Below are 11,717 nucleotides of genomic sequence, written 5' to 3'. Positions count from 1 at the left end.
AGGTATAAGGAATCTAAAAAAAAAAAAAAAAGGTTCTGAAGAACCTAGGGGCAGGACAGGAACAAAGATGCAGACATAGAGAATGGACTTGAGGACATGGGGAGGGGGAAGGGTAAGCTGGGACGAAGTAAGAGAGTGGATGGACTTATATACACGACCAAATGTAAAATACATAGCTAGTGGGAAGCAGCTGCATAGCACAGGGACATCAGCTCTGTGCTTTGTGTCCACCTAGAGGGGTGGGAGGGAGACACAAGAGGGAGGAGATATGCGGATATATGTGTACATATAGCTGATTCACTTTGTTGTAAAGCAGAAACTAAGACACCATTGTAAAGCAATGATACGCCAATAAAGATGTTAAAAAAGAAAAAATGAACATAAGACATGGACAGATATTTCACCAAAGAGGACATACAAGTGGTACACAATCACATGACAGACGTTCAGCATCATTACCCAGGACGGAGGTGGGTGTAGTTATAAAAGGGCAGCACCAGGGATCCCGGTGGTGTTCGAACGGTTCAGAGTCTTGACTGTGATGCTGGGTATGTGAATCTGCACAGAATCTCAGGCACACAGATACACATTTGAGCAAAAATAAACTGGGGAATTCTGAATAAGACAAGTGCAATGTATTAATGTCAATATCCTGGTTGTGATAGTATATAATGGTTATACAATATGTCACTGCCTAGGGAAACTAGGCAAAGTGTACAAGAGATCTCTTGGTATATTTCTTGCAACTGCATGTGTATCTACAATTAACTGGAAAAAAAAAAGGACAGAGTATTGTACACTTAAAATGGGTGAATATTACGGTATGTAAATGATACCACAATATAGTTCTTCAAAGAACTAGAGACTCTAATAAACACTCTAAAGAGGGTGACCAAGGACACAGCAAGTCTAGTGTCTATGACAAACAGTAACTATTTTAGATTTAAGGATATCCAACTAATTATTAAAAATCTATGACCTATGAATCACCTCTGACTTTGTGGAATGTACTGTATAGATTAAAAGAAGACAGAATCAAGGAATACGAATCCTTAAGGATACAGATCTATAATAATGTTTTGACTATTTACCTAGGAAGTATCAATAATTGAGTAACGGTATAAATGTAAAAGGAATGACGTGTGCCTGTTACTTGGTCTAATAAAAAAAAAACCCCAGCATAAATGCAAAATACATTAAACAAAATTGGTTTAACTACTCATTAAAAATCAAAGTACATAAACTAATGTGATTTAATTTGGATTGCTTCAATTCCAATTTATAATATTTCTGATTTGTGGGAATAATGATCTAATTTGGTAAAAATATTTAAAAAATCAGTAAGTTGTTTAATCTCCTTACTACTTAGATATCCTTGTTTCTATGAAAATAACAGCGACAATAATAATAGTACTTTTTTTACACATTGACCAGATAATTTAGAAGTCTGCTTTTTTTAATCTAAGTATTTAGGCCTTTTGGTTTTTAAAATTAATATCTAGCTTTATTATGTTGAGACTTTAGAATGTGGGCTCTATGATGTGTGCTTGAGAGAAATGTGTAGGTTTTCTTGACACTGCTACTTTGGAGAGTGAATTTAAAGTTGGAGTTCCAGTTATGCCATATGCTGTCTGACCTTAGATATTTCAAACGAGGTTTCTGATCTTCGGTTACCTACAAAATAGGGGAAATCACTCCTATCTATTTTACAGGATTGCTATGAGCCTTAACTGAGATAACATATATAAAAGCATCTTTTAATTGGCAAAGCAGTATGTACGCCCTGACTCATTTCCTTTTTTCTAATGCAAAAATCTGAGAAACAGCTATATTTTTCTGACATATTTTGGATGTACTTTTCTCATTTTTTAAAAAAGAAATACAGTGGTAGTCTAAACAAATCTATTGTAACATAGCACAAAGGCACTTCCACTTAGGACGCAGCATAGATTAGATTAATTACCAAGAACTCGATCAAGTTAATTATTAACGTTTATGAGAACAATACTTTTCTGTTATTGTAATGTCTTGTTCTCTTTTCAAAAGATTAGAGTATTTCCACAAAAGAATGATAGAGATTACTTGATTAATACCTGTTGGTATATCTAATATAAAATTATCTTTAAAATATATTAAGCAGCTTTAATCAAAACATCCCTATGTAACAAGTTAAACATCAAATAAAGTACTATTCTAAAAGAACACACTGTACCACTGCTTTTAGCAATTTTATGGCACTAAGCATTCAAATAGCACATGCTGTGGAAACAAATATATGTAATAAAGAATGGATTATGCACCGTTTAGATGGATGGATGACATGTAGTGGAAGATGGGAAGAACACAAAGCAGCCTGGAGGTCTCAGGAAAGCATTCTGCTTTAAACACTTTTGTCTGAAGCAAATGAGATTCCATAGTCTCTTCCTGAGCAAGTAGTGTTAAATCACGGGTTTGTGATGAGTGACATGAATGAGCTACTTTAAAAACTCATGATAAATGGTTAGTTTTCTTCAATATTTCTTAAGTGTCTAAATAGTGGGGTTTACAAATAAGAAATTTCCTATCTCAGATAAAGATCTAAAATGTGTACCAAAAGAGTAATCTCTAACATGCAAACTCTATTGCCTTAAAGATGAGGAAATTCACTCATTTATATCTTCTTAGAGATTTTCAATTTTTTTCCAATGAGAAAGTAACAACTAGATTTTTGGTTACTTTAGGTTTTAAAAATCTTTTTAAGTGTTATCATGTGATATTACTCAAAGGCATAAGAACGTGGGAGATTCTGTGAGAAAATATTTTATACATTTATAACCAAATTGGCAGCCCAACATTTACTTCCAAAACAGCAGACCACCAAAGTAGTTTAGAACAGACTGAGTAGAGGGGAAAAAAAGAAAAGAAAGAAACCTGATAACAAACCACACTTCTAACATTGAAAGGCAACAACTGTAGAGAAATGAAGGAAGGGTAAGTCCACAAGGAGGTCTTTTTCAGGAGAAAAGGGAAATAGCTAAGTACTAAGAAGTCACAGGGTACATTAAACACATAAAAAAACAAACAAACAAACAAAAAAACCCAGTCATTAAATTTAAAGATCTGGTCCTGCAAGGGCAGTTTTTGCTACTAAAAAGCATACTATTTGTAGGTTTTTTTTTAAATTCAAAAAAGATTTACAATATTACTTTGTTTTCTGAAGGTTTTTTCCTGTTCTTTAATTTGGTTCTGTAATGAGTGTTACCAAATGGCATCTAAACAAATGTAAACATTAAGATGTCATTTAAAATGTAACCAAAAAGCAGAGAATTGGGGGCTTATTTAATTTCACTTATTTCTTCAGCTTCTTTTGCAAGAGATGTTCCACTGTCTGTTTTAACTTTCAAATAAAATAAATTTATTAAATTTCTCACTGGCATTATTTTTAATTACACTGATTCTTTAACTGCACTCTTTACTCAACCCAACTGCAATCAGCAGTGGTCATGGCAGCACATCCCAACCGACCTCCTCGGGGCACACCACACTCCATGCCCACTGACTGCAAGGCCATTCCTATGAGAGTTGTGGAATTAAAAAACAAAACGATGTGTTTATTAATGCCACTGAACTGTACACTTAAAAATGACTAAGGTGGTAAATTTTATGTTATGTATATTTCACCATAATAAAAAAAATGGGAAAAGAAAAACAAAACAAAAACTGTAATTCTCACTGAATTGCTTTTACACAAACACGACAAGGTATTAACATAAAATAAATATTGACAGGAGCCAATAGGAAAGTCAGAAGTGAGATGAGAAAACATCTAACAGTGAAAACAGACTGACACAAAACATGCGCTTGATTCAGGCTCCTTCAACTGGTTGTGAGTAGAGGGCACAATACTCAAAGCCTCACTTTCCTCACCGGTAAAAAGCGGGTTTTGAACTTGATGATCCCTAAGTTCTCTTTTTGCTATGAAATTCTATGATCCTATAAAAATGAGAAAATCCTAAAAAATTAAAATAAAAGGAAGAGGTGATGGAGATGGACGTGTGTGTGCCTGTGTATGTGTATTTTAGCATCTGTTTTCCATCTCTTTCCCCCCATGTCCATGACTTCTACAAATCACTGCTCAGGATGAGCAGATAAGGGGCTCTCCAAGCATGGCTCACTTGCTAAAATCTTGTTCCTTCTTTCAAATAGCTTATGAAATCCCCTGCAATCTGTTCTTGCAGAATACACAAACTGCTGATCACAGAGCTAAACTCCCAAACAGCCTAAACTTGAAAGCAAATATCTTTTCTCATCTCTATCTACATCGCAAAAGCACTTGCCCTAAATAGAATATAAACTCATTCAAGTCTCACTGGAGAATCTATGTCGATAAATGTCAGAAAAACAAAACCACGAGAAAAAAATAAAGAAGTGGGCAACATAAATTTCTAGAAGTGGATGTATTTCATTAAAGTTGTTTTAAAATAGTAAGTAAAATAATTCAATGCAAATACAACATGAGTTAGATGTATAATTCATAGACTTCATGTTAATGATTTTGACACATTATCATAGGTCAGCCAATGGATTAGCCTCAGTTTCCAAATCTGAATCAAAATGTAGGAAAAAAAGAGAGTTGTATCAATACATAGCAGTTGGTTAAGTAATGAATGATAAAATCATAAATTTGAATGACTAATTCCAATGCTTTGTGATCAAAGAAAAGGTAATTTCTTGGTAATTCATGTTTTTGTATTGTGAAATAAGGAAAATAACTATCTTTTAATTTATGCAATTCTAAGCACAATAAACACACAAAACATTCCCTATTAAACTGATAATAAGTGTAATAAATTACAAGGCATGGTTTAGCTTATCTAGTTATTACCATAAGATATTTTGTGAATGTGGTATTTCAACTGTGTTATTTTAGCAAGCACCTGTTTAAAATCTGGCAGACATCTAAGGGCCCAAAACTACACTAGTTAATTGGCTGTAACCTACTATAAATGAACTATGTTAACCTGATAGGGAGTACCTATTTAAAAGCCAAATCTACAATTTGAGGATTGACACAGTTGGGCTGGCGTTAAGCACCTGAGGTATAAAAGATGACAACATCTTTCAAACCTGGAAGAAGCATAGGCAATTTTACAGTGGGTCAAGGCCAAAACAGTGTCACAATAAACCCTGAAGCCCATACCTTTCATTTCCAATAAGCTCATTTGGTTCACTGACAAAAGCTGTGCTGGTGATGTGCCCCCAGGTAAGAAGGTGGTACCTGACATCTAATAATGCTTAAAAACAAACACACAAACACATTTCTGTTCTCAGACAGACCTCTCCCACCGCTGTTTGCTCTCATACCAACACAGAGACTGCCACATTCTTTCTACACTAGAAAGGCTTACCTCTAGCCTTTCCTAACTTCTTTCCGCCTTAAAAGCTTCTTTGCTCATGTTTATTTTGAAAGCATTTCAACCACATAAAATGGCAATGCGTCAGGAATACACAGTCTCCAGTTATGATATGCTCTGTTCATGTACACCTTAAAAACACAAACCTTTCTCTCACACATGTCATTCCTCAAGCAAAGCTTTCCAAGAAAAATAATAAGCCTCTCTTCACGCATTCAGTAGAAAAAAAAGACCCGCCCCCAGGAAAAAAAAACCAACTTTCTAAGAAAGAAAATCCATGTATAAGTTTGTCTATTTCATTGCAATCAGGCATATTTTTGCTCAGTTATTTCTATCTATTAACTCCTAAAAGTTATCAGCCAGGGTGTCTGTGTTAGGCCGCCTCTAAGATGGGTCCCATAGGCCCTTGCGTCTTGGGATTCACGCCCTTGTGTAATCCTCTCCACAGTGATTGAGTTGGATTTATTGACTCCTATCAACAGAATATGGCAGTGGTGATGGGATGCCACTTCTGAGATTAGCTTATAGAAGACTAGAGAGTCTTGGGTGCTCTCTCTTGGATTGCTCACTTGAGCGAAAGTCAGCTGCCATACTGTATACAGTATCTCAGACAAACTGTCAAGTTAACTGGATAAAAATGACGAGTTTTCTACTCAACCTGAAAAGAGAATAAAATTTATTCTCAATTCTGATATCTGCTCAAGTTTGTGAACCATTTTCTTAGGGGGTAAAAATTCTCCCTATCCCAGAAATATGGTCACCAGCTGCAACATTAAAAAAAAATATGGAAAGCTGCAATGGAAAACGTAAATTAGCTTCACTTTGCAGTAATAAAGGTCATAATCTATTGATATGGAAATACCTGGTATCCTTGAAAATAAAGACTCCACTTGTTAAAAGAAGTAGGTTCAATTATTAAATTACTAAATACATACAGAACCTAAAAATAAAACAAAACCCTTAAACGACGGAGGATTGGGATCCATTTGTGATTTCACCCAATTTTAATAATAATTAAGTAAGCACCCACCATATAAGAAACTAGAGCCTAGTCACAGAGAAACAAGCAAGAGACAAGTTAAGAATGTGCCGAGTTTATAACCAAAGTTTAACAGCTGAAGCAACTGGCAATCCATCGTGACCTTAACTGGATGTGTTTGCATTCATGTTACTGTAAAAAGTATGTTAAGAGCCAAAAACTCTGCCTATGCACCAAAAACACATTCTACTTGAAAAGCAACACCTGGGCTAGAAGAGCGTAACCTCTGCTGTTTCCCGGCTTTATTTCAGAGTGAAGCCGGGTCCTACCTGGGGTCCCAAGCTGACCTAGGTAGGGGTCCCCAGTGACCCAGGAACACAAGGAGCACACCTACTCCCGCCTCCTGACACGGATTCCTCATTTTAATTAGCCAGCACCGCTGTCACTCAAGGTGCTTCGCACAGCCATTGGCCCCAAAGTCTCGCTGGTTGGCAAGTTTCTGCCAACTGGAGCACCGGTGGTCATCATTTCCGAGAAGAAAAGTAGGGGTGTACAGGGAAGAGAGGCAAGAACTCTGAAATATCTAGGGTGACACCCTTACCTGAGCGACCTGCGATTCCCCACCGCCGCCGCGACGAATCGGCCTCTGGGCGGGGGCTTTCAGCCAAAAAGAAAATGGCTCAGCCGGGAAGGGGTGCCCAGGCCATGGAGAAGCCGGTTCAGACTTTATTTGTTCACGCCGGTGGAGGTGAGGCCGGGGAGAATCCCAGAAACAGCACCTGATCCCTCCGAACTCAGCGTGCCCCAGGCTGCAGCAGCCTGAGCGGCCGACTCTCCGAGTTTTGACGTTTCCTATTGTTGCCGGAAGTGACGTCCGTATTCGCGGTAGGGGGGGGGGGGGCTTCAAGAAGAAGTATTTTTATCCCCTTGATCTACGATTCGCCACAGAGTCCCGGCCTCTCACTTCGCAATCCGAGCCCCTCTGAGCCTCAGAACCGGGCAGACTTCGAATCTGCACCTTGGGATCGGAATGGACGTAGAAAAGACTCTCAGCAGGGTCAGTCTTCCCAGGGCTCTGTACGAACGTGCTGTGGAATCTGCAGCGGGGAATCCAGGCGCGCAGGGGAGCCGGCAGCTTGGAAGGTCTTGCCGCGGTGCGTGGCGGGCTTCCACCCGCTGCTCCGAATACAAACGGTCGGCGGGAGAAGCGCGCCCCGGCATCGGCGTCGGGCCGCAGGGAGTCGTTTCTGGAGGCTGGGCGTCTGGGGCTCTGGGATTGCGCCTACCACCACCTCCTCTGCCCGTTGTGCGGGGCCGGAGGCCTTTGGAGCCCGTCCTTTGCTCGGCCGCTGCTGGGTGAGCGCGGGGGTGCAGGCGGGGCTGCGCCCCGGGATGGGCGGGGGTCGCCTCTCTCCGCTGCCCTAACCGAGGCCCCGGCTGGGGCGAGTGACCAGGGCTGCCTTTTCATCCTTTTAAATCAAGTGCAGGGGAGGAGAGCGCTAGACGTGCCTTGCCCATGAATCCGACTGGGATATCCTTTTGATAACGAAGAAATGGGAAGAGCTCATCTTCTCAGATCAGGTTGTGACTTAGGGTGGGGAAGTCCTAGACGGACCGATTCCTGCTGTTGGAGCCTCTGAGCTGAGGGGCAGTCCGGCTCCTCGGAAATACTGATGAGAAGGAAGAGCTGAGAATAGTTGATGTTTTCCTTGCTTTACATTTTCCTAGTGTTTTCAGTGTTTCTCCACTTCCTACAGGACTATAGATTTTTCCCTTACCGTAAAAAAAAAAAAAAAATCAATCTTGAAATTTGGAATCCGGAATTAGGGCTGTAGTAGACTATTTTTCTAAAATTATCCACAAACGTTTTAACGGTTGTATATGTGAACACAGCAATCCTACAGAGTTGTATACTTGACCCTTACTCCCCGTTTTCCCCAGTTTTCTCCTCTATTTTTGATAGATAATATTTAGCGTTATGAGCTGTCACAAACTCTTAGCCATCGACCGTCATCATTACACCAGTCGGTGTAGTTGCTTCATTCTGAACAAAACTCACTGAGTTCAATGGCATTCCACTGGGAGGCATCATTTAATGACCTCTAACAGCAGTGAGATTCAACTAGATTAAAAATCTTAAAAATGCTATTTTATACCATCGATGTCTCCTGTAATAAATTCAGTGGGGCAGACCTAACTAGTAGCAGAGAACTCTCTGGAGGAAGCTAGGAAGCAATATTGAGACCATCTTAATGGTTGAATCTGTGCTACAAGCTGAGTGATATATGCTTTTGTCTTTTAATTTCTTTTTATAAGGGTTATAAAGCGAAAATGTTAAGCGATTTCTTAAAAAGTTACTTTTCATGTCTGAAACTACTATGTTAAAATGTGCACAAGTCCTAAATTGGCTTTTTTTAAAATGTCTTAATTTCTAGGGGTTTTTTCAGTTTTATAATAGAACAGTAAAGCCTTTCATGGAAATGTAGAGCAGTAGCTGTAATTCTTTTCTATAATACTCAAAAATTTTTAACCCCTTTATTTTTTCGATCCTGTTTATCACTTATCTCCTTCACCTACAGATCCAGCTGTACTTGTATCTTACTCTTCTTCAAAATATTTATTCTGCTGGTACTGAAGAGGATGTGTTCCAGGGACATACTTTGTTGTCAGAAATTCCATTACCAAAGGTAGCAGTAATGAGACATTGGTATATGTTACCGGACTTCAGAGAAAGGAAGGACGGAAAGATACCATAAAGTGTTAAATAAAACAAAAATTCCATGTACCGCAAAGATGGAACATACATCTGAAAGGATTAAAGGAAGTCTGTAGGAAGAGGTAAAATTTATATTAAAGTTATAGGGCTTCCCTGGTGGTGCAGTGGTTGAGAGTCCGCCTGCCGATGCAGGGGACGTGGGTTCATGCCCCGGTCCAGGAGGATCCCACATGCCGCAGAGCGGCTGGGCCCGTGAGCCATGGCCGCTGAGCCTGCGCGTCCGGAGCCTGTGCTCCGCAACGGCAGAGGCCATAGCAGTGAGAGGCCCACATACCGCAGAAAAAGAGGAAAAAAAAAAAAAAGAAAGAAAAAAAAAAGTTATAGAATGTCTTAGGAGAAAAGGGTCCCCCTAGAAGAATTGTGTTAAGAAATGTGGGTCTGGAACTTAAAACAAGCTAACACCTACTATATTGGCCAGAGGCAACACCGAAGAATATATATTTTTTGCATTCAACAGCCAGATTAGTTCCCACTTTGTCTTTCCCAGGAAAATAAAGGCTGGTCTTGGGAAGTCATCTTTCACCGCTCCCCAGTCATCCTAAAAGATGTTAACGAAGGTTGACCCTTCTTGGCCAGTATATTGTAGAAGGTGATTTTTAGGATCGCGTCCTCTTTTTTCTAGTTCCCTCCCATTTGACACTACTTGAAATTCCCTCTCTCCTAAAAATGTGTTTAGTTGAAGTAACTGATGGCTGAAAAATATTGACTCAAACCCACGCGTGAGCATTTAAAAGTATATTCAGTAAGGTGTTCTTTACCACGTTGATAAAGGAGAGGAAGCTTGGAACAGGAAGATTCTATGTTCTTTAAGAGAAGGAAGGGTACAGAGCTGGGTGGCCAGTGGCTTAAAATAGAAAGCTTACTAAATTTAGGATTTTGCAAATTGCTAGCCCACCTCTGGTTATGTATAGATATAGGGAAGGTGTGTAAGAAGGTGATTTGTATCCTAGGCAACTGCTGGACTGTTGACTAGGGGGAAATGACCATACTAAGTCTACTTCACCTGATTTATGGGTTGTTCTGTTTTGTTTTTAATGTCAGTGATTTCATTTTAGAGGAAGCTTCATTCCCAGAGGATTCAATACTCAAGGTATTGTTATATATTATTCTCCTTCTATGAAGTGTCCATGGACAGTTACAAATACTAGCTATTTTAAGTGTGTTATTGAGCTTTGCCTCACTGGCTGATTGACTTACAGTTTAGAAACCCTTTGTCTCTTTCTAGCAAAAGTTCTTAACCATTTATTTACCTGTTTAGTTTAGGAAGCTCCCTTGGGAGTAACCTCCTTTGAGAATCTAGTGAAAGCCCTACCCCATGCAATAAAATGAGTCATTTAAAAATATAATTCCATGGTATCATTTTCTTTGAGATTTAAAAAAATGAACCATTTAATTTAAAATCCCAAATATTGTTCATGTCTTTTGGTGCACATAAATGTACACACGTATTCTGTTACTTGTATTCATTCGCATCATATTCCTGTTTCATGGGCCCTGAGTATGTTAGTAGATATCACTAATAAGTTTCCCAAAGTAATTGTACTAATTTACCCTTTCACAGCATTGTGGTTTGTTTCAAATGCTCTGCAGCCTCACATTTTGGATTTACTTCGTGATTTCCTAATGATTAATGAGTTTGCTATCTTTTCACATTTACTCTTTTGTAAAGTTCCTGTTCAGATCTCTTTACCATTTTTCTATTGAGTTGTCTTTCTTTTTCTTATTACTTTGTAGGATTTTCTTTTAGCTATGAATCTTTTTGTTGGTTATATATATTGACAGTATCAACTTCCACTCAGTGGCTTTTCTTTCCACTCTCTTAAGGGTATCTTTTGATGAACAGAAGTTAGTAAGTTTAATGTGGTTCATTTTATCACTTATAAGACAAGAAATCTTTTTCTACCTGAAGATCATAAAGATATTCTACTCTGTGATCTCCAGAAAGCCTATTTGTCTTACATTTTACATGTAGATCTTCAACAACAAACCTGGAATTAATTGTGAAGGATGTGAGGTGCCCTTTACATCAAGGGGTCAGGATTTATTTATCCCATTTGGATATTCAGTTGACACAGTACCATTTATTGAAAAAGACTATCCATTTTCCAGGGCTACTCTGCATCAACTTTGTCATAAGTCTAGTGTCAATGTACGCATGGTCTATTTCTGTACGTTATTCCATTCCATTGTTCTGTTTGTAGATATTTTCAATAATTCTAAATTTAACTTTATAATGAGTCTCATTATCCAGTGGTTGAATTTTCCAATTTTGATCTTCAGCATTGTGTTGTTTATCTTTTGCATATCTATGCAAATTTTGGAAACAGCTTGTCAATTTCCACCTTTAAAAAACTGCAGGGAGGGCTTCCCTGGTGGTGCCAGTGGTTGAGAGTCCGCCTGCCGATGCAGGGGACACGGGTTCGTGCCCCGGTCCGGGAAGATCCCACATTCCGCGGAGCGGCTGGGCCCGTGAGCCATGGCCGCTGAGCCTGCACGTCTGGAGCCTGTGCTCTGCAACGGGAGAGGCCACAACAGTGACAGGCCTGCGCACCGCAAAAAAAAACAAAAA

The 11,717-nt window shown here is 39.0% G+C and overlaps 2 protein-coding genes across 8 annotated transcripts in view; one reads left to right on the top strand and one right to left on the bottom strand.

Annotated features, from left to right (window-relative positions):
* FBXO8 (F-box protein 8) overlaps positions 1–7,233 on the bottom strand; it is a 39,742-nt gene extending 32,509 nt beyond the window's left edge. Inside the window, exon 1 of the mRNA XM_007113689.4 lies at positions 6,974–7,233. The gene's annotated coding sequence lies outside the window, so the exon portion shown is untranslated. The remainder of the gene's footprint in view (positions 1–6,973) is intronic.
* Positions 7,234–7,439: 206 nt separating this feature from the next.
* Positions 7,440–11,717, top strand: part of CEP44 (centrosomal protein 44) — a 33,890-nt gene continuing 29,612 nt past the window's right edge. For 5 of the 7 annotated variants that reach the window (XR_003681351.2, XM_028494251.1, XM_028494249.2 and 2 more), the window contains exons 1-3: positions 7,443–7,728; positions 8,952–9,210; positions 10,190–10,238. The gene's annotated coding sequence lies outside the window, so the exon portion shown is untranslated. Of the gene's footprint in view, positions 7,729–8,951; positions 9,211–10,189; positions 10,239–11,717 lie in introns of all 7 variants that reach the window. The other 2 variants (XM_028494247.2, XM_028494246.2) reach the window with 2 other exon arrangements.

This window comes from Physeter macrocephalus, chromosome 9, assembly GCF_002837175.3.
Source record: "Physeter macrocephalus isolate SW-GA chromosome 9, ASM283717v5, whole genome shotgun sequence".
NCBI lineage: Eukaryota > Metazoa > Chordata > Mammalia > Artiodactyla > Physeteridae > Physeter > Physeter macrocephalus.
This window is presented reverse-complemented; position numbering and strand designations above follow the sequence as displayed.